This window comes from Parasteatoda tepidariorum, chromosome 10 (assembly GCF_982258835.1).
Source record: "Parasteatoda tepidariorum strain Cologne lab strain chromosome 10, Ptep-v5.0, whole genome shotgun sequence".
Classification (NCBI taxonomy): Eukaryota; Metazoa; Arthropoda; class Arachnida; order Araneae; family Theridiidae; genus Parasteatoda; species Parasteatoda tepidariorum.
Genome location: NC_141764.1, coordinates 43,962,770 through 43,990,096, shown reverse-complemented (window position 1 = coordinate 43,990,096; position 27,327 = coordinate 43,962,770). Strand labels below are relative to the sequence as shown.

At 29.4% G+C, this 27,327-nt stretch overlaps 1 long non-coding RNA gene across 1 annotated transcript; it reads left to right on the top strand.

Annotated features, from left to right (window-relative positions):
• The first annotated feature begins 6,175 nt into the window (after positions 1-6,175).
• On the top strand, positions 6,176-26,473 carry LOC139426186 (uncharacterized). Its single transcript, XR_011637378.2, has 3 exons — positions 6,176-6,231; positions 20,681-20,765; positions 25,153-26,473. It is a non-coding gene; the product is annotated as an uncharacterized LOC139426186 (long non-coding RNA).
• The last annotated feature ends 854 nt before the right edge of the window (positions 26,474-27,327 follow it).

Here is a 27,327-nt window from a genome sequence, read left to right as displayed (position 1 = left end):
TATTTTTTTTTTGCTATATTTTTATAATATTTAAATTTCAGAAATTGTTTTGTAAGATTGCTAAAAATTTAAATAATTTTATGATCTGATGGAAGTTTAAGCTAATCAGTAACAGATATTTATGATAAATTATAAATATTTATAAATGCTTATCTACGATTATGTATATATGCTTCTTTTTATGTCTTACAAAAATTATTCTATAATATTTAAAGTTTAATTTATTTAATGAGTACAAAATATATAATAAATAATATTAACGAAGAATTGTGCTTAATTTTATATCTTTGTGGAAGACAAAAATTCCAATTTTCTCAATAAAATGAAAGTTCAAAGGAAATTTTTCACAAATACGTCAGTGTCACATTTACACTTAATGTAATGTGACGATTTATTTATCTAATTTATCTAGCCTTTAATTTTTTTCTTTAAACGTTTTCTTTTTTTCAATTTGGCAATTTTATTTTTTAACTTTCTTGTTGACCTTTCTCACGGTCGTTGCGGTCATCGCACTTCCTGTGGGGAAAGTCAACCAACCCCTCTACTCACGCCTTTCTTTTTCTTCCTTTAATTTTAGGGGGGCTAACTAACCAATCTCTTTACTTTAAATTTCAAACTCTCCGCCTCTTTAAATTTAATTGGTCGTAGTTTTTCTGGTCTACCCCAGTTAAGGAATTTTTGAGTCACTTGGAGGGGATTCTCTGTTGGCTTCTTCCTTGCATGTTCCTTTTTTTCGAGATGCGGACTTCGGTCCGTATCGAGGGATTTCTTTTTTACATTTTTTTTAACCTCTATCTTAAATTAAATCCCTAGCTGTAATCAATTTCTGAAAAATTTAAAATCAACAGTGTATACCTTCAATTTTTCTTTAACATTAAAAATCCTCTCAAATTTAAGTTTGCTTTTCATATTTTATTTTAACGATTAAATTACTCGTTCTTTTATATTTAACTTTATGCATGACGCCTTTGGTTTCGTTAAATTCTCTCGTCACCCATTTCTACTGTTAAAAATGGTTTTAAAGACGTATTTCCAATAGTTATGTTATTAAATATTTTTTCTTAAATAAATCTTAAACGCAATTTAAAAATGTGTGTTCCATTTCGTCTTTTCTTGATGAGTCTTTATCTTGTCCTCCAGTATGTGTGCGGTGAGTACCTTTCATTTATTGTTATGGGCATGCATAAATGTGAATTTATTAGTTTTTCTTATTGGAAACATCAATTTACTCCATTTATCTTAAATACTTATATCTGGATATAGCATGACCTTATTTATCTTTTTATCTTTAATTATTTTTAGTTTCACCCTTATTCTAAATTCGGTGATACCAATTTATCCAATTTGTTCAAACCTCACACTTTGTGACCTTTTGAACCTACTGGGTTATTGTTATCCCACATTAGCATTGTACTACCACTTTCCTTAACGATCACATCCCCCTTAATTTATTTTATTTACCCTTTCATATATTTCGGCCTTAATTATATTTACCACGACGTTTCAATCATTTAACCTTTTTAATCATGACTATATCCAATTATTAGTACATATACCAAATATTTCAATCTATTAGTTATAATTCATAAATTTACTTTACTTTATACGCACCAAATAATAATTATTATTTAACTCTTACAGTCAGGTGCTTGAGTTTTTGATAGGAGTGATTTTGTTTGCTTTATATTACAACTAGCCGCCAAAGGCGGCCAGCTGTCCGCCACGCTAAAGGTTTTCACAAATAAAGGTTTTTAAAACATAGCAGGAAATCTGAAGATTAGTGGACAATTAAAGTGTTCCTGTCCTGCAATTTTGTCTTCATATCCAGTTCTGCTGCAGATGTGTTATAGCTATTGAGGATGCTTGAAGATGTAACTTTGCTATGGTAAACTAAGGCCTATGGTAACCAAAGGCCTATGGTAACCTAACGTATAATATAACTATCAGGTAGAGACTTGTTTTTTTTTCTTTTTTTTTTTAAAGGCCTTTGAAATTGTAAAAACATACAAAAGTTGCTTTCGAAATCATCATTGGCCAATAGCTGAAAATCTCTTTTAATCTTCTTTGACGTTTCTCTGATACTTCTTGGGCTCTAGAATTGCTTGTCGAAATTCGGTCATGTTCCATCCTTGTTTGACGTTCCACAGACGTTTCTTGGGCCCTTCTTCTTCCTTGAGAATCTCTTAATATCTTTTTCTTTGACAAAATACAAAGTTTTTTGGAAGGCGGTTCTGCCATGTCAGTAATCGGGTTTTTAAGAAGTCAACGAATACTTTAGAACAACAATTACTATGAAAGCAAATCATGAAACTTCAATATTAAAATCTAAGTGCTTACCTGCAAACTGAAACTCTCTGAAAATAACTAATTACATTTAATAAAAACTGTTAAAATAAAGAATAGAAAAACCAAAGAGATCCAAGGTAAGTGTGATCATTCCTTCAAAAACAATTAAATTCCTATTTTATACATTATATAGCTACAACGCTTAAGAAAAAAAAACTAAAATGCTAAATACATGAAAAGAACACGAAAACGAATTAATTTTTTATGGTATCAATTTCTATTTCTATATAATTTTTTATGGTATCAATTTCTATTTCTATATCGCTACAAAAATTATCGTCTTCGCTTAAGAAAAAAAAATAGAGCGTGGAAAGAAGAAGAAAAACTTATTATAACAATTGGGTATAATATGAAAAAAACACAATTACTTCGATTTAGTAGGAACAACATATGACGCAATGCTAAACGAATGGAATTTAGTTGTTGTTTATTTAGTTATTGTTATTAGTAGTTGTTGTTATTTGTTTTAGTTGTTGTTGTTTATTTAGTTGTATTTAGTTTCAATAACTTTTCTTTATAATGCAATAAAATCTGGCGAGCAGCTATTTAAACGATCGAACACTTCGTTTGTTTATTTGTGGCTTGAAGTTAGGCTCGCAGAAAATGCCGTTCATGGGTTAAATTTAGTAGGAACAACACAACCTGTGACGTAGGCTATATTATACCCAATTATGAACAGCGACAAATATATCAAAGCGAAGCGTTCTATTTACGTATCGAATATGTTGCCACATTTTTAATACAAAAGTTAAACTTTTCTCCACTTTGATAAACGTAAACTAATGTGAACCTTACAATTTAATTATTAATTCCTTCGTATATTATTGGTTTAAGTTGTCGAAAATTAATATTTCAACTGTAAGGTTCGCATTAGCATACATTTATAAGAGTGGAGAAAAGCATATGCATCTTTTAATAGTTTTTTTAATATGGCTCTTTGAAGACGAAAAAGCATAGATTTTCTTACAAAATGACTGATAACTAAAGAAAAAAAATACTTCTTCATTATGTCAAAACACAATTATGTGCCGAGTTTCGTGCCTGGACGAGGCTTCTGGGGCGATATATTGTGATTACAGACACACACACAGCCGCGTTTATTATTATGTATAGATAATAAAAGTGTTCTATATTTAAGATTCAGAATTAGAAAACAACATATTAAGAGGAGTTTTTGCGAATACCCTACATACACAATTCTGTTCATGCAAACTACTTTTGCAAACTGGAGAGTTTCATGAATTTTATTTTATTTTTAGGAAATTTTTCTCATTAAAAGTTACAAATAGTGTTCGACATACTCAAAAAATAAAACAATAGTCGAAAACCATTGCAAGCAATAAGTAATTGAATCTAAAATCTTGAATATGGTAATAATAAAAAATTAAAAATATTTATTTTAAGGGAACTATCAAAGAGTTTATCGAAGAGTAAAACCAATAAAAAGCGCAAAACTAGGATAACATAGAACTTTTAAAAAATTAAATAAGATTATATTTAAAAATCCGAAATAAATTTTGATTAAATGAATACACAATACTTATAAAAAAGTGCTCTCTAAGGGCAATATTTGGGTAAATTAGAAAGATTATTCGAAAGCAGTGAAAATCATTGTTCTAAAGTTAGTTTTAATAATTTTCTTACTTTAAATTAATGTTCTTTTTTTCAAATATATTTCTTTCATAAATAATTATAGTTATTTAGTACTTACTACGAACTTATAGTGTGTCTTTATAAGTATATAACTGAGGGCGAGAATTTTCTTACATTTTAATTTTGATCAATTTTAAAGTTCTAAAAGTCTGATTCATATAGTCAAAACACAAAATCCTATTTAAAATTCAGAATATCGGACAGCAGAAGTTAATTTTACTTGGTAAAAAGTAAAAAAAAGTTTAAATTAAGACGGTAAGACGAATTCTTGATAAAATGTATTCAGATCACGATATGACATAAAAATTTAAGAGAAAATTAATTCTTACCAAAAAATCTAAGTAAATGAATACGCTTATAAAAGCTATGTGAATTTAAATTCAGTTCCTTTTCCATAAACATTTCATAAAAATATTCTTTTATATAGCAGATACTCTTTATCAACAGTTATTCATTAGTTCATTTTTCTTTTTTTCCGAAGTTAGACTAAGTTATTTTTCAAACGTTTCTCTTGCAATTTTTAGTTCCTTAAAATTCAAAGGGTTTATTTGCTAACTAAACTGAAAAATCCATTTAATTATAAAACTGATATATAAAAGCGAAAGCAAAGTAATCAACATTTTCCTTCAAACGTCCCTAGAGGCTTTTAAAATAACGGAGTTGTCTTCAGTTGTGGGAAAAAGATTCTTTATTTCTAAAACGCCTCTTTTACATAGTGAATGGCAACGCAAACTTCAGTGCAGTTACGGTTACAGTTCTTCCCCTAACTCACTGATTTTTCTGCTGTAGTAACACTCTGTTTGCCTTTTGTGTAATGAAGATCTCGCGTTAGCTGGAGTGTCTATTGAAATGTGGATTGAACTCCTGAAGGAATATTTGCATTGCACTGGTGAAGTAGATGTGAAGTGAAGCGAGTTAATAACGAAATGAATGCTGGGAGCTTGAAAGGACTTCAAATGCGCCAAACTCGTAAGCTTTGATGTTGAAAGTGTTTACTCTCCGGTTGACTTTTATAAAAGTTAGCCTTAAATGCTTAAATTCGCTGAGTGACAAAAATATAATTCAATTTTTTCCTCATTCTCTATGAAATGAAAGACCCTAAATGTTACATTTCTGCTGTATGCTTCATTAGAAAGGTTTAGAGAACACTTGAAGTAGGAATTTGGCGAAGTAATTCCGGTTGATTGGTTGCATGATCAGGCAAAATTAAATTACACTCTCAAAGAATTTAAATAAATCGATATTTTGTGCCCTGTTTTAACCATAGTAGCATAAATTTTAAAGCAGTGGGAAATGTTTTGTTTGTAAGAAAGCATTTTGCAGTTTTTTGAAAGTTTTAATACTTAATGCTTTTTAATTGATTTCGTAAATCAATTCTCTAAATATTGATCCTTATAACACTGGGGAATTTTTTTGTTGCATTCGTACAAAAACTTGATCTTGCCTAATTCGAGTCAGGGGATTACAAATCTGTGATAAGTTTTGCTAATAAAGCTACAGATTTTCTTTTAAAGCAAAATTTTTTGCTGTTGAAATCTACAAGTTTAAAAACATTGCATATAACAAGGAGTCACATAAATGTTGCGACGAACTTCTAAGGGAGTTAGGATACATCATCAGGATTAAAACTGCAAAAGAAACCATCCCCGGAAATTGCGTCGTATGCGGCTAGAGGCACTTTTCCTATTATGGGCTGTTCAGAAGCACTTGAAGAAACAATTAATATTAGGGAAGTTTCCCCTAGTGGCTTATGACGGACAACACGTCTTGATATGGCTTTCTATGACATTTTAATCCTGATTATGTGCTTCAACTCTCATAAAAGTTTGTCGTAATATTTATTCAACCCTCTGTTGTATATAGCGTTTTTAAACTTGTACATTTCGACAAGAAATGGACTAAAAATGCTATTTAAAAATAATTGTAGTTTGGAGAGAGAAACTGACTGCAGATTTGAAAATATCCAAAATCGGTTAAAAAATCACACGCAAAAAAAAAGTTCCCCATTGTAATCTGTGAAATATGAAAAAAAAGTTGCATTTCTGTAATATGCTCCCCTAATATGATTCAAAAGTAATTGTAGTGTAAGTTCTCAAAAAAAAAAAATTTTAGTCTTATTAGATTTATGATCACACTAAATTAATCCTGAAAAATGTGGGTTTTTTTTATTACAGGAACAACTCAGCCAGTGCTAAAGTAAAATAGCGAATGAATGATAAATTGAAAATATAAGTAAGTAGTTAAATGTGAAGTAGACATTATTAAATGAAAGAAAATTTAACAATTATTTTGTTTACTTTTTGCTTTTAATAAAATAGTTAGCTTTCTAATAAATAGATGGCCCCGTAATAAAATATATTTCATAGAATTTGAAGTTATTTAAAACGTTTTAAAATTATGAGATTTTTCAGAAATATAAATTGAAGGTTTTAAAAATGGTTGCTGTGGCCTAGCTTTGACATGCTACTTGCATGTTTTTTAGTTTTTTTTCAATAATAAATTGAGGATTTAATGAGAAATGGAGAAATAAAATGAAAAGTAAAATGCAATGCTAAAAAGTTTGCCGAAAGATTAAATAGAGTGATTGCATGAGTATTTTAGTGATAAGTGAAAAGCATATAGTGATCTGCTTAAGTTACTGTTTTTTTTTTTATGTTACAGGAATAACAAGGATACTATTCAATGTTTAATCTACCAAGAGTGTAACCACATTTTACAATAAATGATATTTAAAAAAAATGATTTCTATTATTATGTTAAGATATAAAATATGTGCTACCTTATAATATGTATTTGGTGTGGTCTCTTCCCGAAAGATATTAATTACAATAATTTTTTAAATTAATTACATTCTTCCAAAAAAAGTAATTTAAAATTATTTTGTTATTTTGCAACTTTAATCGTTAAAATAAGAGCTATTTTCTTGCTCAGAAAAATTTAACACATTTGTTTTTTTCTCAAATCCTTATAGATATGCATTCAATTCTAATTTATTACGATGCAATACTGTTTAAAAATTTAAGGAAGTTAATTATAAGCACTGAATAGAAATCCAATAATATAGCAGTACAAGTATCTACTTATTACTTTTTACTGTCTTAAAATTGTAAAAGAATTTCCTCTTTTATCGAAATAATTACGTAAATCACTTTCATATTTTTTGAAGTAGACATATCGTATTTTGGAAAAATTTTAAATTCAGCTTAGAGCTTTTATGTTAAGAATCTGTTATTAATCTGTGAAATTTTAAAGGTAATTTCTTTAAATCTAATAAGTCTGAAATCTGAATAAATCAGAGAAAGTTTGAAATTTCGACAGTGGGATTGTTTTATTAATAATTAATTTTTTGAATGTTGAATTTAGGAAAATATTTTAGAAAATAATTTAGAAAATGTAAGATACTTATGTAATTTCGTTTACAACACAACAAAATATAAATAAGTCCCTTCATATATCTTTTCATTGTGCATTTTTATACTCAGGAATATTAATTAGAGATTCAAAACATTTCTATGGTTTTCGTTTTAAATAACATAGTATTATTCTCCGTCAATTTAGACGCGCAATAATTTGGAACGAAACTTAATTGCTTCAAAAGGCGTGTAATAAAGATAGAATTTCAAAGATGCGAATCAAACGGTACCGACAAACCATCTTCAACATATCTCGCGGGACTTCCACTAGATGGCACTGAAGCTTGCAAGAATCTTCATACAGCTGTGTATAAGTTAAAGGATATTTAATACAATTCGTTCTCTTGAATTGAAAAGCATTTCTAAGAAGTTATATTTTATTTCCATCTTTGAAAATACTTCAGGCATTCTTATAATACGTATTGATGTAAGAAAATTTCTTTTGTAGCAAAATTAACAGTTTGGGGGAATAATTGCTCTTTCAGCTATCTTTGGATGTCGGTTATATAAATATTAATTAGCTTTGATGTTACTAAATTTGAGTTGTTTACTTAGATAACTGTTAATTTATGTATTATTTTTTAATAGTCAATGCTTAAAGAGTTAGATTTATTTATTTGAAATTTAATGTTTTGAGCGTTTTAGATTAAAAATTATGGGAAATTATTAAAAATTGTTGATTTTTTTGTAAGAAAACCAATTTTTTCCATGGCTATGAAACACCATTAGGAGCTTATATACACGTCTTTAAAAAACATAAAATGGTTATATAAAGTCGTGTTTATTTAAATTAGCTATTTCATTATATTTCAAATAATTTTTTTCTCTAAATCATATTTTGAAATAAGTGGTTAAACTCAATTAAAATATTTTATATGAATTTCAAAAACCTCATATAAAATATAATGATATGGTATCGGATCCTAAAGAAATAGCTCTTTTTTAAGAAACTGAGAACTAATATATTTGATTGATTATTTTTATAGATAAAAAGCATTATACAAATTTTAAAACTTCGTCATCTTGAAAAATTTTTCAAAATTAAAAATATTTTCAAAACGGAAGATGGAACTGCGTTCTTGTTTTGTCAATAACGAATTTTCAGCTTTATTTTGAGAAAACTGCTTAAATTTTAGAAAGTAACTAGCATGTCATTCTGTAAAACCATAAACATCTTTAAAGTGTTTGGATTTTTCAGAGCGGTGTATATTTGTGGATATTTTCTACACAAAGAGGAAAAAAATAGAATTTTCTTTACGATAACCTTATATATCCTTTAGTTATAATAATGAAAAAAAAAAGATTTATAATTTATTTTGTTTGATAAAAAAAAGCAACTAGTTAATTAGTTAAAATATTAATTTTATCGGAAAAAGTTAAATTTTTAAATCTAAAGAATTAAAAAAATTTTAATAATAATTTCTAAATAATTTAATAGACTTATAACCAAATAACAAAGTAAGAAGTGTTTTTTTAAATGTAAAACATTAATTTTAATCTGAAACATGTTTTTTTTTTAATTTATTAGGAAAATAATATTTCAATAACAAATTTTCTTTTAAATATTTAATATAAATTTATGAATTAATTTATTTGAGTATTTGAGTTCAAAACCATTATTTTTATTCTTTTCTAAATAATGTCAGATTATATAGTTAAACAAAACAACTTCTATCTGCAAGATATGTGTAGGAAAAAATTGTTTTAATTAATATTGTTAGAGATACGTTATTTTTTTATATTTTCAACTGTAGTTTATTTCTTTAGCGTTTTTATTCTGTAGACTTACGTAAGCAAAATTTTTAATTTTCACTGAATATAATGCTAAATAAGTAATTTGCTTTTAATGCATTTATTTACAGTTTGATAAATAAGCACAAAAACTTCTTTTCAAATTTTCTAATTGATTTCGAGCTTTTATCTTGAGTTAAATATGTTTAAAATTAATCCCTATTTATTATTTTAAGTAAAAAGCAAGTTCTACCGAAATGTGAAATTTTAATTAATTTTGCTTTGATAAAAAATATGTTTCATTTTAATCTACGTAATTAGCAATTAATAATAAATATTATCAAAAAGCACTTTTGCAAGCGAATATTGCGTGATGCATGTAATATTAACTTTTGAAAAATTATATCGTTTGTTTAATAACTCTCTAAAGTTTAATTTATAATAAAATTTATGTATTTTGACACAGGAAAAGTTAAAAACATAACATTTACGTAATGTCAATCCTCTTTCAATTTCTGTGCTAATAAAAGTTGCTCAAACAAAAAGATACTCATATTACATTAAAAATTAATATTAAAATGGTGTTTCCTATTTAGGGGGAAAGTTATCTAGAGAATACCTTTAGAATAAAACATTTTTCATTGCATTTAAAGTACAAACGAAAAGGTACTTCGAAAATTTTACTTTTTGAAAATAGACAGATATGCATGAGAAGAAAATGGTGAAATCACCGTTCTGTATAGTAATGACATTTCTGGTAAAAAAAAACAACATAATTCTAGTTAATAAAACCAAAAATAGGGCATTTAAGCCCTTAATTTAGTAATTTAGCAAAATTACCAAATATTATCGCTTTTACTACCAAACTGCATGATAATAAAACCATATTTTACTGGTTAGTAATTTAGTGTATGGTAATGAAAGTTTTGAGAAAAGACCCATAGTTTTGGTTAATGAAACCAAAATATACGGTGTTTAAAATATTAATTTAGTAACTTTTTTCATTCATATGGTAACGGTTTACCGGGAATTCTGGTTTTCAAAATTATAGTTCTTTTCACCAAACATTAAGTAAAAAATGTAAAACTGAAAATTAAATTTTACCGAATAAATGGTTTTTTGTGCCATGATCTAATGTGCTTACTAGTGACAAAAAGTGCTTTCTGTATTACCCTATCAAGCGTTCCAATCATTGGATGTCACCCCAAGATCTCTGCACATAGCAGAAAAGCTTAAGCCCCCAAGCAAGATTCATGAACTAGTCGTCAAATGGTTCACTATGAGCTGTTACCAACGAGCCAAACAGTCACAGCAAACCCGTGCTCGCAGCAATTGCGTGTGTAAGAGACATTTTATGAGAGTGTACGTGTTCCTTTTTTGCATGGCAACGTCCATCGCCTGTCACATGGGTGATCCAGGGGCACGACACAGTGACTTGATTTTGAAACTTTGTGCCTTCCGACTTGACCGCCATCAAATAACTAGCTGTTTGTGTACAGCAAGGACAATCATCTTCGTGGAAAATTCTTCACCAATGAAATAGACTTGTGTCAAAAATGTACAATCTTTCCTTCAGTCCCAAATACCCTAGTTTAACGGCAAGGGGATAGCACAGCTGGAGACACGTTAGCTAAAGGTGCTGGATGCCCATGGAGATTATTTCGAGGACTCTTAATGGCTTGCACTTTTTGTGAGTCATTTTCTCCCAATCCCTTTATAAACGGTAATAACTTTGTTACCTTTCATTTGCAAAAAAGTGACTTCTTTTTTGCTTTAATTCATACTATGCTTTTATATACATTGATAAATGCAGTTTGTTTTCCTTTTAGTACCAATGGATTCATGACTGACGATTTGGTATTGATTTCATAAATTGAAGGACAGATTTTTGATTTCATCACCGTGGAACTAGACTTTTAAAAACTTATTATCATGATTATGATTTATTTGACGTACAGTCTATCCAAAACGACTATTAAAAATATTCCGCAAGCTCTCAGTTTAATTTTAAGCATGGTGATTTTTCATACAAATCAAGCAACATAATTTAGTAAGATTCTTCTGACCAGTTTTAAATCTTAATAAAGAGCCAGCGTAGTCATTTTGAAATGTCCAATAAAATATCTTCATTCGTGGATATAATCTTACGTTGTAACATAAATTCATTAGTGGTTGAAATAATCATGCTTCTCAACTGAGGCAGTCGAGGGTAAAATACTATACGTGAAATTGTTATTTTAAGTTTTATTGAATATACTATAGTTTAAAAACTAGAAACGAAACAAAGTTTTTCTAATCAATTTTCAGAGTATGGTAAGTTAGCAATGAAAATATTTAGAAAGTTTCGAAAAAATATTGTTATTGGCTGAATTGCCAACATGCTACTAATTTTAGATAATAGAAAAGTGATAATATTGTGAAAGAATTGAAGTTGAAAGAATTATATCCACAATAATATTACAATATTAGAAAGCACTCCTTTTGTGGATATAATCGTGTGAGCTGATGAAAAGATTATATCCTTTATTTTCCGGAATTTTTTAAAATTTTTATCCTTTTTTTCCGGTTTCTTGATATTTTTATTATTATTTTTCTTTTATTTTTTCCCCTTCTTTCATTGTTCTGTAATTTTTCCCTTGTCTTCTCTATATTTTGAACTTATTTTATGAATTCTACTTACTTGCAGCTTATGCGCAAAAAATTAAACTTATTGTTTTTCCTAATTTTCTTCGTGTTTTTTGTACTTATTTATTATACTATGATATATATATATATATATATATATATATATATATATATATATATATATATATATATATAATATGTAAAACTCTGAAAAATGTTTAATATTAAATGTATTTATAAAGCTTTTTACATTTAGAATGTTTTATTTTTTGAAAAAATACCTATACTTACTACTTTCTCTCTCTTTTCGTCTTCATAACTATGTATTTTTCAGCAATCTATGTAATGTGTGTTTATACAGAATTGTAGAGTATACATATTCACTACACTTACAAACGATGTCCTAAGAGATCAATTTGATTTGCTTTCCTCTTGTGCGTCTTTGAATATTTTTTCCCCATCTACGATGTGAGGTCTGTATTCATTCTCTTTTAGGATTTCCAACTGATGCATTATATCTTATTTTCCAACTGAAAATATAAATCTTGTTTTGGAATATGTCTATTCATTTATAGTGCATGTGAATATTGAAAGATAAAAGTTGTAAAAAAATTATACGCACATGGTTATTTTTTTTTTTTTATAAAGGTCAAATCCCTTAAGTAATGGAGTAAACTCATCTAAGCTAGAAAAGGCTATTCGTTTGAGCCAATAAATTTTTTTGTAAGAATGTATACTTTTATTTACATTGAAGCACGGGTCTTATTGGCTTTTACTTTCATTCATAAATATACTTTTTTTTTTATAAAAGCATGACTCTTGTTTGTTTTTAGCTTCATTTACATTCATTAATTTTTACTTTTTTTGTTATAAAAGTCTGGAACTTGTTTGCTTTTACCTTCATTTACATTTTTTTTCTTACAAAAGCTTAATGCTTTCTTTTTCTTATGAAGCCTATTTGCTCTTAAGGTTATTTAAATTCATTCACTCTTTCAATTTTAACTCTCTGAATAATAATTCTTCGTGCGGGTTAAGAAAATAGAAAATAATAATCCATAAATCAGCATTGGACAACTCTACGATATCATGCACGAAATTGAAGACATTCGTCAATACAATTAATAAAGGTAAAATAAATAATTTTTTTAATATTATTCTATTTTACCCTTTGCAGTGTCTTTACATTTTGAAATAAGAAAAACATGTTTTTAGCTGTTCATCCCATCAAAATAAAAGTCACCTGTATTCAGAATGATTTGGCATGATGCTGTTGCTGAAAGCCAACTTATGATAGACAAAATTTACCACAATCAAAAATTTTTTACCGGTATATATCACTCTCGTGGGACCTTAAAAACCTCTTTCCACAGTATCTACATTAAAACTGCACAGTATTGATGAGGCCTAAATAGGTACCAAATATATTAATATAATGCACGGTGCCTACAATACCATACACTGTTAGAATTTTTATTCCATAAATACAGTAAAATAACTAGCAGAAGTCTGTTCAGCCAATTAACAGTAAAGTTTACGGTTAGGAAAATTTCATACCTTTACGGTTTTGAAACCATTAACTACTGGTATGGTTAGAAAACTGTAATGTATGTTACAAGATATTGGAATTAGGTTACGCTGCGATTTAGGTTAGGTAATGAACATTGGACTTAAGTTGTCGTTGAGCTGTGTTTTGCTGAATGAACCATTGGATGTGGCTTAATTAGCTTTTCTGGTAGTGCAATCTATCTGGAGAATTAGGAAATACTAAACGTTTTTTGTTAAGTAATTCTGTGGTGCTGCCATCTATGAGTGAATGAGAGTTTGCATTTCTAACAGTTCAGGATCACCAATTAGGGAGAGCAGGATCCTGGAAACTCTGGAACATTTGTTGAAGGAATGTAAGTGGTGTTAACGCTGGGATTCGAACCCCCTTGGATTTACAGATAAGCCCTTTCTGCTACAGTAGGTACCCAGTTGCGAGGAAAGTGGCTTCATATTGTGGTCCTAGTGGGCCCGAATAAAATTCTGGTTGTTTAACCGTATTAGGTGATAACAAAAACAATAACAATAATTCAATAAGAAATTTTTCTCATTGTTAATAGTTCGAATTATATCTTTCTGATGGCTATTTGACTGTTTTGGTTGAATATGGTTAGATGATAATGAAACAAATTGTTATTTAACCATTTTTTCCCAAGAGATTTCTAACAGTTTATTTGATTCCTATTAAAATTGCTCCAATAACCAGTAGTACCTACTAAAAATTAATTGAGCATTATTGGCGTCCATAGCGTTGTGACGATTCTTTACGCTTCTCATAAAAGATTTAGCACAATTTCTCCATTCATTTTGCTTTTCAGCAAGGAGATTACTTATTTTTTTTCAATTAGTACACATTATCAAAATTAATTATGCCTCATTGGCGTCAATAAAAGCTTGACGAGTTTTTGCTTTTCTTTTAAAGGAATTTATACCATTTTTCAGTTAATTTTTCTTTTTGGTATAAAGTTTACTTTTTTATTAAAATTAGTAACTGTTAACAAAAAATAAATAAATATCATTGGCTTCAAAAATGGTATGGTAAGAAATGGTAAATATAAACATTTCTGCCTATGGTGCTGCCATCTATGCGTAAATGAGAGAATCGTACTCTAATAGTTCAGGGTCACAAATTGGGGAGTGCATAACACTTGAAACTTTTCATGTTTGGAAGGAAATATTGTGGTGTAAACGCTGGAACTCAAACCCTCGTTGTGTCGGTCATGAGATTGTGTGGGATCATTATGTGGGCCTTGTTGGTGCGATAAAATTATGGTTGTTACAAAACAGTTTAGGAAAACAGTTTAGAAAAGGTTTTTCTCACAGTTAACAATTTGAATATCTCCTTATTTATTGTTATTTGATTGTTTTGTTTAAATATGGTAAAATAAAAATTAAATAAATTGTCATTTGACCATTTTTTTGGGGAAAATTTCCAAGAGTGTAGGGGAGAGTGGGGTCAATTGTAACAAATTTTACTTAACTATTTTTAACTAACAAAAAGTCCAATATATTATTAGTATTAATTGACAGACGAGTGGAGTAGACTATCCTCTACTAGAAAAAAAAACCTTATTTTAAATGTTATTATATTAGTTATTAACAATTTTTGACAGTCGTGCACTTGTTACAATTGTCCCCACTTACGGGGTCAATTGTAACAGTTCATAAATTCAACTAAAACATAGTTAATTATACATATTATCATAGTTGTGATATATATTTTTTATTGATCAAAATAGTAGTGATATTTTAGGAGTAAAAATAATAATGAGCAGAGACCTAAAGGGTTACACTTATAAGGGGTTAAAAATTTTAATTTATGCTGTGAAAGGTGACAAATAAAATAATGCACATTCAACATAATATAAATGATATAGGAAACTATTGGTGGTTCTTAAAGAGTTAAGTATTGGTTTGTAAACATAAGATTATTTATTTTCAGCTGTTACAATCGTCCCTTTACTTATTGTTACAATCGTCCTCAAGACGCAATTTCAGCTTCATTTATTAAAAACTAGTTAATTAACAAAACTAATTTATTTTTTTTTGAAATGTTAATTAAGGTGTCGACTTACTTATTCGGTTAATAATTTTTATTTGTTTAAATAAAATTACTTTGTTACAATATAATATTCTAATACCAAAAAAAGTACTTACGTAGCGTGAAAATATCTTTTGTGATGTAACTCTTTCAAAACTAAACTGCTGTTTGTAGAAAATGCAACACCATGAAGGAATCATCAGAATCAAATGAAATTCGCAGCAAATGTCAATTATAGGATATTATGCAAATTAATAAAGTTTCAGAGCCATCGCGCGTGCGTGGCGCGCGCAGCGCCCTCTGAATTGATGCTGAAAGCGTATAAATAAAGTGCTGTAGCGGGACGTTGAAAATAGTCTATGATTATTTGTTAGTGGCAAACGTTTAGTGAGACCTGAGTATGCCTCCACGACGGAAGAATAAGAAATTCAAGCAACTTACGGAGTTTGAACGAGGGAGGATAATCGGCCTTCGAGAAGGAGGATTTTCCTATCGCGCAATAGCAGCTCGTATGCAGCGGAACAGTTCCACAGTGATGCGAGTTTGGAAGCAGTGGACCGACGAGCACCGAACAACTCGAAAAACAGGCACTGGACGACAGAAGGTGACGTCAGAGCGCGATGATCGACACCTGCTCCGCATGGCGGTGAATGATCGCACAGCTTCCTCCAGGCAGCTGGCAGCACATTGGTCTACTGCTACAGGTGTACAATTGTCGGCTTCGTCAATTCGTCGTCGTCTGCTGCGCCGTGGATTGCGTGCAAGGGTGCCATTATACAGGATTCCCCTCACGGCGGATCATCGACGGCTGCGTCGGCAGTGGGCTCTTGAGCACAGAGACTGGCGAGCTGATTGGCACCAAGTTGTCTTTTCAGATGAATCACGCTTCAATTTGTGGACCCATGATGGCCGTGTTCGTGTTAGACGTTATGCCGGTCAACGCTGCCTTCCTGAGTGTATTATTGAACGACATAGTGGTCGAACACCCGGAGTTATGGTCTGGGGTGCGATTTCGTATCATGGACGATCCAATTTGATACGAATTGAGGGTAATCTCAATAGCAACAGATACGTCCGTGAAGTGCTACAGCCCGAAGTCGTTCCTTTCCTTCAAGGCATCCCTGGAGCTATCTTTCAGCAGGATAATGCACGCCCACATGTTGCGCGGACTGTTAGAGACTTCTGTTCAGCACAACGCATGCAACTTCTTCCTTGGCCTGCTTATTCGCCGGATATGTCGCCTATTGAGCACGTGTGGGATATGGTTGGTCGGCGTCTCACTCGTGATCCGCGTCCTGCAGTTTCCAAAGACGAACTTTGGTTGCGCATACAAGCGATATGGAATTCTCTTCCTCAAGCAGATATTCAACATCTGTTTGACTCCATGCCACGTCGTATAGCAGCACTTATTGCAGCGCGTGGTGGCTGCACCAAATACTGATTTCGGACGCTTAATTTGTTTCTTTTGTTTTGAAAATTTCATCATTTATTTGTATCAGTACAAGTCGTTTCTGCATTAAATTTCATTTGATTCTGATGATTCTTTCATGGTGTTGCATTTTCTACAAACAGCAGTTTACATAAAAATGGTTGCCATCAGGGGTGTACATGTAGATTTATTAAATACACCTTGTGCGCCTCCTGGGAATCAAATCTAGCACCCGACACTCGAAATTTTTGCTCTGTTACAATCGTACCCTGTTACAATTGACCCCACTCTCCCCTTCTATTTTTTTATTACTTTCGTTTTTCAGTATATGCCTTACTTTTTATTTTATTTTAAATACCGTTGACTTAAAAGAGCATTTTTTATCTTTAAAAAATACTTTTCAGAATATCTTTTCTAATTAAAGAGGAATAAATTTATACTTTTAAAAATATTGAAGAATTTATTCACTAAATAACAGTCATTTAGGCAGTTGTGATGTTTTATTTACTCTTTTTCCTTATAATTGTAATCTATTTTCTGCATTTTATAAATTAAATTACATTTCATTCTAATCAAGGAAAAACAAATTACATATAAAGCGAGAAAAGCAACTAACTTTTTATGGTAACGTCACACTGAAAATAAGGACTTTGAGAAATAGCAAAGCTCAATTTTATTTACTATTCATTTCTAGCGGAATAGGAGAGTCATAAAAATATACGAGGGGTCTAGAAAAATTTCGACGCCAAGAGCGTAAATTATAATTTACGTTACTCACGAATTATGAATTTTTATAAAGAAAAGGAACAATTTTATTCCTACCTTCTTTTCACGCTGTTTTTCTTTCTACTTCTTAGTCTTTTTCAAACATAGACAATAACCCCTCGGCGAAAATTAAATATTTACTTCAATTTTAACGTTTTTCTAAGAGTAGCAACTCCAGTAAAAGAAGACTATTCTCAGTTTTTGTTAGAAGAATAAAAGAGATTAGACTTGGTTCGGAAAAAAAAGTAAATTTCTTCGGAATTTTCTTTTCTTCCTTCATTTGACCTAGACGCGTCGCAAAATGGCTCGTAAAAGTATCCGAACGAGAAAATTTGTGGCCTGTGTCGCCATTCAAACGTTCCAGTTTATGTGGGAAAGTAAAACTCTCACCAAATCTCATTCACTAACAAAAATTTTCTTAAGAAAGCTCCATCCAAGAAATGCCATTTAATCTGGTAGTATATGCATTCTCTGCTGAGAAAATTGTTACAGTCAAGAAAAAGGAAAAAGTTTGAAAAGAATGAATAATTGCAACGCGGATTATTTCTTTTGTAAGAGTTATGTTCGGTTTTTATTGTAGTCGATCGTAAAGTAGTAAAAATTATTAATGATTCATAAAAATTTCATTTATTAAAGAGCATTAGGAGCAAAATGAGAAAAAATGGAATATCTTAATAACTTTGGATCTAATTAATGGACTTTTACGCACTATGATGTAATCTTAATGGTTAAAGGGCTCAAAATTAAAAGGTCTCTACCCTCACCATCTTGGATTATAGGTTGAATTTTTAATTTGTATTTTCTGGATATTTTTCGTTCTTAACAAACTTACGATGATCTATACATTTTCTGCTTGGCAAGAAAGAGAAAAAAGTTTGAAAAGAATGAACGCAACGTGGATTATTTCTTTTGTAAGAGTTAAGTTCTGTTTTTATTACAGTGGGTCGTACTGTAGTAAAAACTATTAATGATACCTAAAAATTTCATTTGTTAAAGAATATTATAGGTAAAGTAAAAAAATGGACTTTCTCAATAACTTTGGATCTAATGAACGAATTTTCACGCACTATGATGCAAACTTAGTGGTTAAAGGACTCAACCACCAGAAACCTCTACCTTCAGAATATAGTATTGGATTATAGGTCAGGATTATAATTGTATTACAGATTAGAGGTTAAATTTTTAATATGTGTTTTCTTTATTTTTTTTGTACTTAACAAACTGATAATATAATATCATTAGAAAGCACAATTATTTTTAAAAAAAATATAAAATAAAAGAGTCACTTCATTGAATCTGGAGAATTAGCGCTTGATAATTTTTTAAAAAACTTCTATGGCTTTTATTCAAAACTTTAAGGCAACAAAATGACGCAATTCGTAGTTTTGAGTAAATTTAAAACTACACGTTTCTCAGTTTATAGATTATTTCATATCGAAATTTATTACTGCTTAAACTGATGAAAATAGATTTTGAAGAAGCTTAAAAGTTCTTTTAACGTTAATTGTATAAAAACAAAGATATTTATCAGAAATCTAAAAACACTAACCTACGTATACTATACTACTAAGCTACGTATGAAACACTGTTTATTGTAAAATTGTATTGGCATAATATTGTCACAAAATAATAATAGAGAATTTAAAAATACCGCACGCTTTATATTGTGATTGTGAGGCGGCCCTGTATTTTACACGTATCGAAAGATACTGCCAAATAGAGTTAATATCCATCATTAGTTTAGGTGTGAAAAATAAATAAAAAGGATATTTAGAATACTTAAAATATTTAGATTAGATATATTTAGAATTTTTCCTTCTCGTCCCCATCCCTTCGATAGTTGAATTCGATCGGGAGAGGAAGGGCCTCTTAATTATGCAACTTATTTTGTGTAGACGATATTTTAAGTTACGAATTCAGACACTAGAAAGTCCTCTTTATAAATGAGTATACATATTTATCAAACGAATTTGGGTTCGTTGGATTCGTGACCTTTAAAATATAGAAGATTACCTCAATCAGTAAAATATGGTCCTTATAATTAAGCCAAAGGATTGTCGAAAGCTTGGAAACTACTAATGTTAGTCTTATATTCTACGTAATTCGTTGCCTCTCTATAAGTATGTAAAGGGATCAAAACATTTTTCAGACACTCATAAATATCGTTTATCAAAAGATAGTTTGATCCAAATTATATTCGATTTTTCATAATTATTCATGTTTTTAATTTATTAATGGGCGAAAAAGTATTAAAAATATTTAATGAAATTTTAAACTATTCAATTATGAATGAAAATTTTGAAAGATCTAAACTAAACAGTTCAAAGAATTCTTTGAGAATTGGAAACTTGCTTTTCGGTTAACCCCCATATTATGGTAAATCGAATGATAATTATTAGAAACTTAGTAGAAAAGTTATATATGATGAAATAAATAGTAATAAGTGATAAAATTTATCTAATTTTAAGGATTTAAGACGAATTAATAAGTGTATATTTGAAGAGGATCATGGCAATGAAGGTTGAGGCATAGCCTGTAAATTATCTTTTTAAAGCGACGTCATATGGTAAAACAAAATAATAATTGAACGATTTTAAGTTCAGAGAATTTTTTGCCGCGTTTTTTTGAAAGATCCTTAAAGGATTTTTTAGGTTAATGAGTTTATGTATAATCTCTTTACTTCAAAATAACTTCCACTAAATTTCCATGTCTTAAATAAGCACTAAATTTATGCGGAAAAATTTAGAGCTTTTATAAAAAAAATGCCCTTTATAATCAAATTTCATAAACGTTAATGCATCTAAATGTTTTTTAAGGAGTCAATTGACATATGCTATCATATTTCTTAGATTCTATAACAATTCAGCTCCTATTTTTTCATTAAGAAAAGTAAATAAAAGTAAAATTAGCAAAATAAAATAATTTGGTAAACTAAAGTACTATGACAAATTATTGCCTCAAACTCATGTGTAATTGAAATACTTGACATTTTCATTGCTAAACTGATACAATTCAATTTAAAGCAGCCAGAGTTTTTTTTATTACTTAAATGCTATTTGACCTTAAAATATATTTCCATTTTTTACGTTTCTCTTTCTAATAAAAAGAGACTGATTGATTGCACCCATTTTGCAGATCGCAACCGAAATTTGAACAAAGCGTTGGCATATTTCACTCCTAAGAAGAACAAGACACTTCCCGACGAGCCCCATTTGAGAGAGTAAGTCAGAAGTTTCTATTTTACTTTTTAGTAAATGGCAACGAAATAAAAATTTATCGTCTGACTGAAATAAAGTAAGGAATCACTGTATCTCTATTTCTCATGCTCAAATGTTGATTCCTCAGAAAGGTACGTTTCACATGAGCAGTTTGTTCCATAGGGCATCAAAAAAATCAATAAAGAAAGGAAACTCTTTTTAGTAATGAAAATGGCACAGAACTTTCATTTTTGTTCCATAAACGAAGGACATTCTTTAAAGGTTAATATGACAAATGATTACTCATTTTATTCTAAGTTTTTTCTCCTTGAAGGCATGAAGAAACTAACAAGAGTCACCATTTTTTTTCTGAACTCCAATTTTTTCCTTCTCATTTGGGATATGTAATTTGTTTTTCTTGTGTTGGCAGAAAAGATGGAATGAAATTACTCAGTTTTTCAACGAAGTACTTTGCATCAAATATTTTTTTCGTAAGGAGAAATATCAATAATCAATGTCAATGATGACATTGGTATAAATGATAGAAATATGTTTCATTCGAATGAGATATTTCAAAAAAATAAAATAAAAATAAAATAAAGAGGCTTAACGAGCTAAACAGTAAAAGTACTAAAAATTTTTTTGATATTTCAAATACAATAGGCTCTTAGAAGTAAATGTTAGATAGCATTATGGTTCATATAAACTGCATGTAAGTTCTTGAGGTTGAAGTTTTAATGTTATTTCGTAGTTTCAAGATACCTCTGACATTAACATGAATAATTGATGTCTGTGATAATATTAGTTGAGGACATGATACTTTATATGATTGTAGAAACATTGTTACAAATGATAGAAATATGTTTCATTCGATGAAAAAATGATATATTGCCAAAAAAATAACGAGCCTTAACGAGCTAAAGAGTATAATCTAATATATATAATTCTCTTACGTGGCTCCCAAATTTTGGCTGTTTTTCTTTTCCTCCGGTGGCAACGTTTGCTTTGTTTTGTTTACGTTACTATTTCTCTTACACGGCGAATCGACCAATGATTACCGCTAAAATGTCTCATGCCAAATCTAGCTGAGGTGACTCAACATATAGCACTTTTAAAAATGGAAACTGAAATAACCTGAAAGCATCAGCTGCGGCAATCTCATACTATTAAGCTAGGCAGAAGTGAGCCGTCTTTGTCGATAGATCTCTATTTTAGTATTTTGTCGAAATATCTATTTTAGTATTTTGTCGAAAGTGCTTTTTTTCACGAATTTATATATTACGGATTTATTTGACGATTTTTGATTTACATCACGAATTATACTATAGCACATTTCTGATAGGTTTAACAAATTACATGTCATTTATTTGAATTCAAATTTATTTTAATGACTTAGTATTTACTAAAAAGAAAAAAGTTTTTATATGGATTTGAATGATTGTTTTGAATTCTTAGAATTTTGTGCATTTGCAATGTACCTAAGTTAGTAGCGAGCGAAACGAGCTTGGTTTGCGAAGCAAACCATGTAAAATTGCGTAGCAATTTTCGGGGGTTGGCGAGCGTCAGCGAGCAGTGGGTGCAGTCCACTAGTGTAATATAAAAATAAAACATAAAATATCTATTAAGCCATGGAAGTATTATGGGGAATTTTGAATATCACATTTTAAATAATAAGTGTATACTATATAGTTAATTTTTCTTTTAGTAAGTCGAACATCTAACTCAGATTATTGCAAATTTAATAGTAGTAAGATGCACTGGAATACACAACAAATGATAAAAAAATAAAGATTGTATATTAAGGATTATGAATATGTATGATGGTGATATTAAGGTAATTATCCGCCTCGAAGGTCGGTAAAAAATTTATTACCACAGTACCAAAAGCTATGCACATTGGTATAATGGGTTCTCATTACCACAGTTCTTATAACGGCAATAACAGAAGTATTTAAGGCCACATTTAATTGAGCATTACTGGCGTCAATTCAGTTTGACGGTTTTTTTTTAGTTTTCGATATAAGTACCGATATTGTTTCGTCCACCTAAATTATTATAAAAATATTAGTGTCATAATTAATTGTTTAGAAAATTACAATTACTTAAAACTGGTAATAGGTACTAATTGAAAAAAAACAATTGTTTTAAAGTGTTAAATTAATAGAGAAAAGGTACTCATTCATCTGGAAGACTCATAAAAATTGTTTTATTATAATTAACGCCATCGTTGCTAAGTTAATTTCAATAATAGACACTGTGTAAATTCTAAGCGTTTTTCTAACCTTTAAAAAATGACATTTTTTTAACAAATTTAACTGAGGAATCCGAGAGTTCAGATTCTGAGAAAGAATTTTCTCTTTTTTTTAAATAAATACTGAATATACTACAGTTTGTATCAAGATATCTCTGTGGAAATAGGTTTTTGCTGCCTTCTGAATGAGATATGTAGAAAAGAAAATTGTTGATTATGGTAATTTCTGACAATGAGTTGACATCGACCAATAGCAATTTGCCAAATGATACTAAATATGATTTATCTTCATTGTGAAGGGATTAACTTCTAAAAGCATGTTTTTTCTTAATCTTATAATGTAAAGTTACCAGGAAGAGTTAAAAATTAAAAAAAAAAGGAATTTTTTTAGCTAAATTAACTGTGTTTGTATATATTTTTCAGTTTTGTGCATAATTTCATAGAGTTGATTAATACTGAATCATCGATCATTTCTTTTTTTAAATCCAGTACAAGGAACGGGTATTCAGCTTGTAGCAATTAAATAATGGTCATTAAAACTGCTTCCCTTGAAGTGTTTTTATGTAATACTTTTAACTGTGATCATTTAGGTAATGTTTTTAACGGTGATAGAACTGAAATAAAAGCTACTACAACAATATTTCCAAAATTAATGAAAAATAAACATTAAAAAACCTCTTAAATTTTTTTTACTTTTTTTTAAGTACTTGAGAAATCAGTTAAAAAATATTTGAGGTACGGAAGCGATACAATATTTAGAAAAACTTTTGAAAATCGTTGTTTGTTAAAATTATGAGTACATAAATTATTTGTTAAACTTTCAACAGTAATTGAATATAGAGATGAACCGAATATAGTAAAATCTAGATCAATATAATTGAAAGTGTGTATATAAATTTTCTTACTTTTGATAATATTCCGTATTCAAGCAATTAAAAATATTGAAGAGAGAAAATTTGTTTTTAATAAACATTGAAAGTAAATAATTAAAAATTGATATAAAGCATACAAAAATAACAAAGCTAAATTTTCTGAATGTAAAAAAAAAGAAACACGTAACCCTATTTGATTGGCAAAAACATTTGAATGAATGAAGTTTTTTTTCACTTTTGTATTAAGTAATAAAAGCTAAGTGAATCAAAACTTAATTTAACAGGTATTTAATTAAATATATTTCCTAAGAGAAAGTCACTAAATTATTTTAATAAGTAGAGTTTCCTTATCCGAAATAGAATAAATTATTTCCTTTTATTTTACAAAATTAGTTTAATTTTGTTTCAAATTAAGCACTTTATGCTTGTAAATTTGATTAAGACAAATCTGCATGTTTTTAAAAGAAAAAAAGGAGAAAGTGACATTAAATTTAAAGGATGTTCGTCACTTTTCCTGATAAAAATTCCAAACGCTTTTCTAACCTTTAAAAAATGACATTTTTTAAACCAATTTAACTGAAGAATCCGAGAGTTCAGATTCTAAGAAAAAGTTTTCTCTTTTTTCTGTTGTTTTCATTGCTTCCGAGTTGAAAATATTTTATAACTTTCTTAAAGCATTTACTTTATTAGTTCCCAGAAAGAAAAGCCATTTTACAGCTAAAGAACTCAGTGATAAAATCGGGAAAAATATTTCATCTTGAACTAAGTGCGAATGAGACAGTTTCGATATTTGGCCATTATTAGGTGGCAACATGAGCTAGAAGTAGAACAGAAGGAAAAAAAAAAGCTGAGAGAAAATGGATCTATATATTGAAAAGCGAGTGTTAGCGTGGAATGTTCCCTATAAAGGGATTTTCCATTTCAGATTTTTCTCTATTTCAAGGAGAAAAATCCCCAATTTGATTTGGTTACTTCTTATTTTCTTCAGTGCTTTACTACCACACAATGGGAAACCTTTTGAAAAGAATTCAACCATCCATCTAAAAAATTCTTTTGTATACGGTATATAGATAGCATGAATTTCATTCTCAAGATTTGTAAACAGCATACAAAATGAGATTTCTGTCTGGGAATTTCGTTAATTGAATTGGCCTTGCTTTTCTGTTGAATCAATAAACAGATCTTTAAAATAACATTCGGAGAAAATCTAATTAGCTGTCATAAGCCTTTAATTTTGTCAATATTTGGTTTCTGATAACAAACTTGTACTTTTATCTCTTATTTTAGGTTTGTTTGTAAAGTACAGCATATAGTAGATAAATCCGTTTATTATTCGATGCAGTGAAGTGCCGGTTAAATACTTTACAGTTGCAGTTGTATTGATCTTCTCATTTTCCAGTACTAATAGATAAAGAATTCTATCCAAGTTTGAGTGAAAGTAGAAATATTCTATGGTTATGGTGAGCACGCTTTTCTAAACCATCTTATCTTCACTTAAAAAAAATTGTAGTTTTTGTCGGCATTGTAAATAAACACATATATACAGATATATGAGATATATATATATGAAGACACGTACCCATATAAGGAGACACGTAGAAATATTACATGGTTATGTGATATATTTCAGTTAGTCATCTTCGTGCATTGTGAAATAGCTATTCTTTGTTCAAAAATTGAGCAAAGAATAGCTTCAAATAAATTTTAGAAACCAAATGTATTCAAGATTGAAGCAGTATATACTCATTTTTGAGAAAAATACATAGCTTCTTAAGTTATGCAGAGGTAGGAATGCGTGTATGAGAGAGAATATTCGCTGACTGCCGGAAGGATTCGAACCAAGGATCTCCGGGTTCGTAGTAGGATGCTCTACCTACCACAGATGTACACAGCAGTCCAGGCAGAGTTAGAAAGCTTTATACAGTGGTGGTCGCAAGGACACATAATGATAATTTGCTATTTCAATGTTAAAAAGGGTTGTATTTTGAAAAATATTGTTTCAATAACTTAATCAGGAGATTGGTAATTTTAATTGCACTTTTTGTTTATTTCGCCACATACTAAAAGTGTTTAATCGAATAGAACGTATCAATAAATATCTCTCACACATTTCCCCCCTGCATCACTTTTTAGACTATGCATTTTATTAAAAACAAGTATGTGCTGTTTTAATTTTGATTACTTGCTAGTTGTTTTCAAAATTTGACAATTATTTGTTTCGGAGTTACTTTGACTTCTTTTGTAGCAGTAAGTTTGTAAGCAGTGATTTCTTTTCTAAGTGTGGTGTTGTAAGTTTTATTAAAAATGTTTTCTTTGAGCAATATAAGTATAGTACACTGTTTTTTTTTTTAAATTCTTTCAACCATCAAAATAAACAAGCTAATCATGGTAAAATTATTTAAAAACGAAACTATATTAAAAAAAATAAAACTTATTGCATTGAATGATCAAATCCATAACTTACAGTATCCCCATATTTATTTTCATCGTATACTATCGATGTATGTATATTCAGATATGAATAGTATACTGCTTTATAAAAGCATAGAATCTCTATAATACTCAACATATTTGGAAGCTTATATAAAGATTATGTTTGACAATAGGAAAAGAAATATTCTGTACGTTTTGTTTTATGCTCTGCAGTTTTTTTTGTATTTTGGTTTAACGCTGCATGAAGCTATTGTTGTTATTGAGTTTGTCTAATTCGAAAAATGACGGATTAAATGAAAAATTAAATAAAAAATTAAATGAAATTTGCATTGTTGTTCAATCAATAATTACGTGGAGTCTGGAAAATCGCGACACTGGAATACACACTAACGACGTTGTATAAAGCTATTTAAATTATTTTGTTTGTGACTAGTGAACGATTTTTCATGAATTAGCTAAAGCCACAAGCACACTCACTGAATGCTCTTCTGTTTTAGTCTACACCACGTATAAGTTCCTGAATTTTTCTTCCTTTTTACGCCGCTTCCAATACTTTGTAAATGTAACAAATTGCCAGTAAAAATTAACATTTTACTGGAAATTTGTTATATTTGAACCATGAACCTTACGTTCATATAACTATTATGCATTTTGTTCCTATCTTAATTTAGTAACAAAAGTAAAACTAATTTGATTGTGGTTTTTTCCTGTGGGAAACAGGAGGCATCATTAATGGTTTAACTCATCACAAGTTTTCGAAATTAAAAGCTGTAGTTTTATGAAATTTTCAAATATTTTTTTTCAAGATATTGAGAAGCATGTTTGAATCTAAATAACCGGTATCTATAATTCAAAAAATTTTAAATTAAGCCGATGTAAATGTATTGTTATGTAATATGCAGATACAGCTGTCATGTATGCAGATTCATTATGCAACTGCAACCATTATGTAACCTTATCACTAGGTTATCACTATTGGATGGTTCGGTGTAAGACGATCAGTTTGGGAAGATGGGCATAGAACTACAA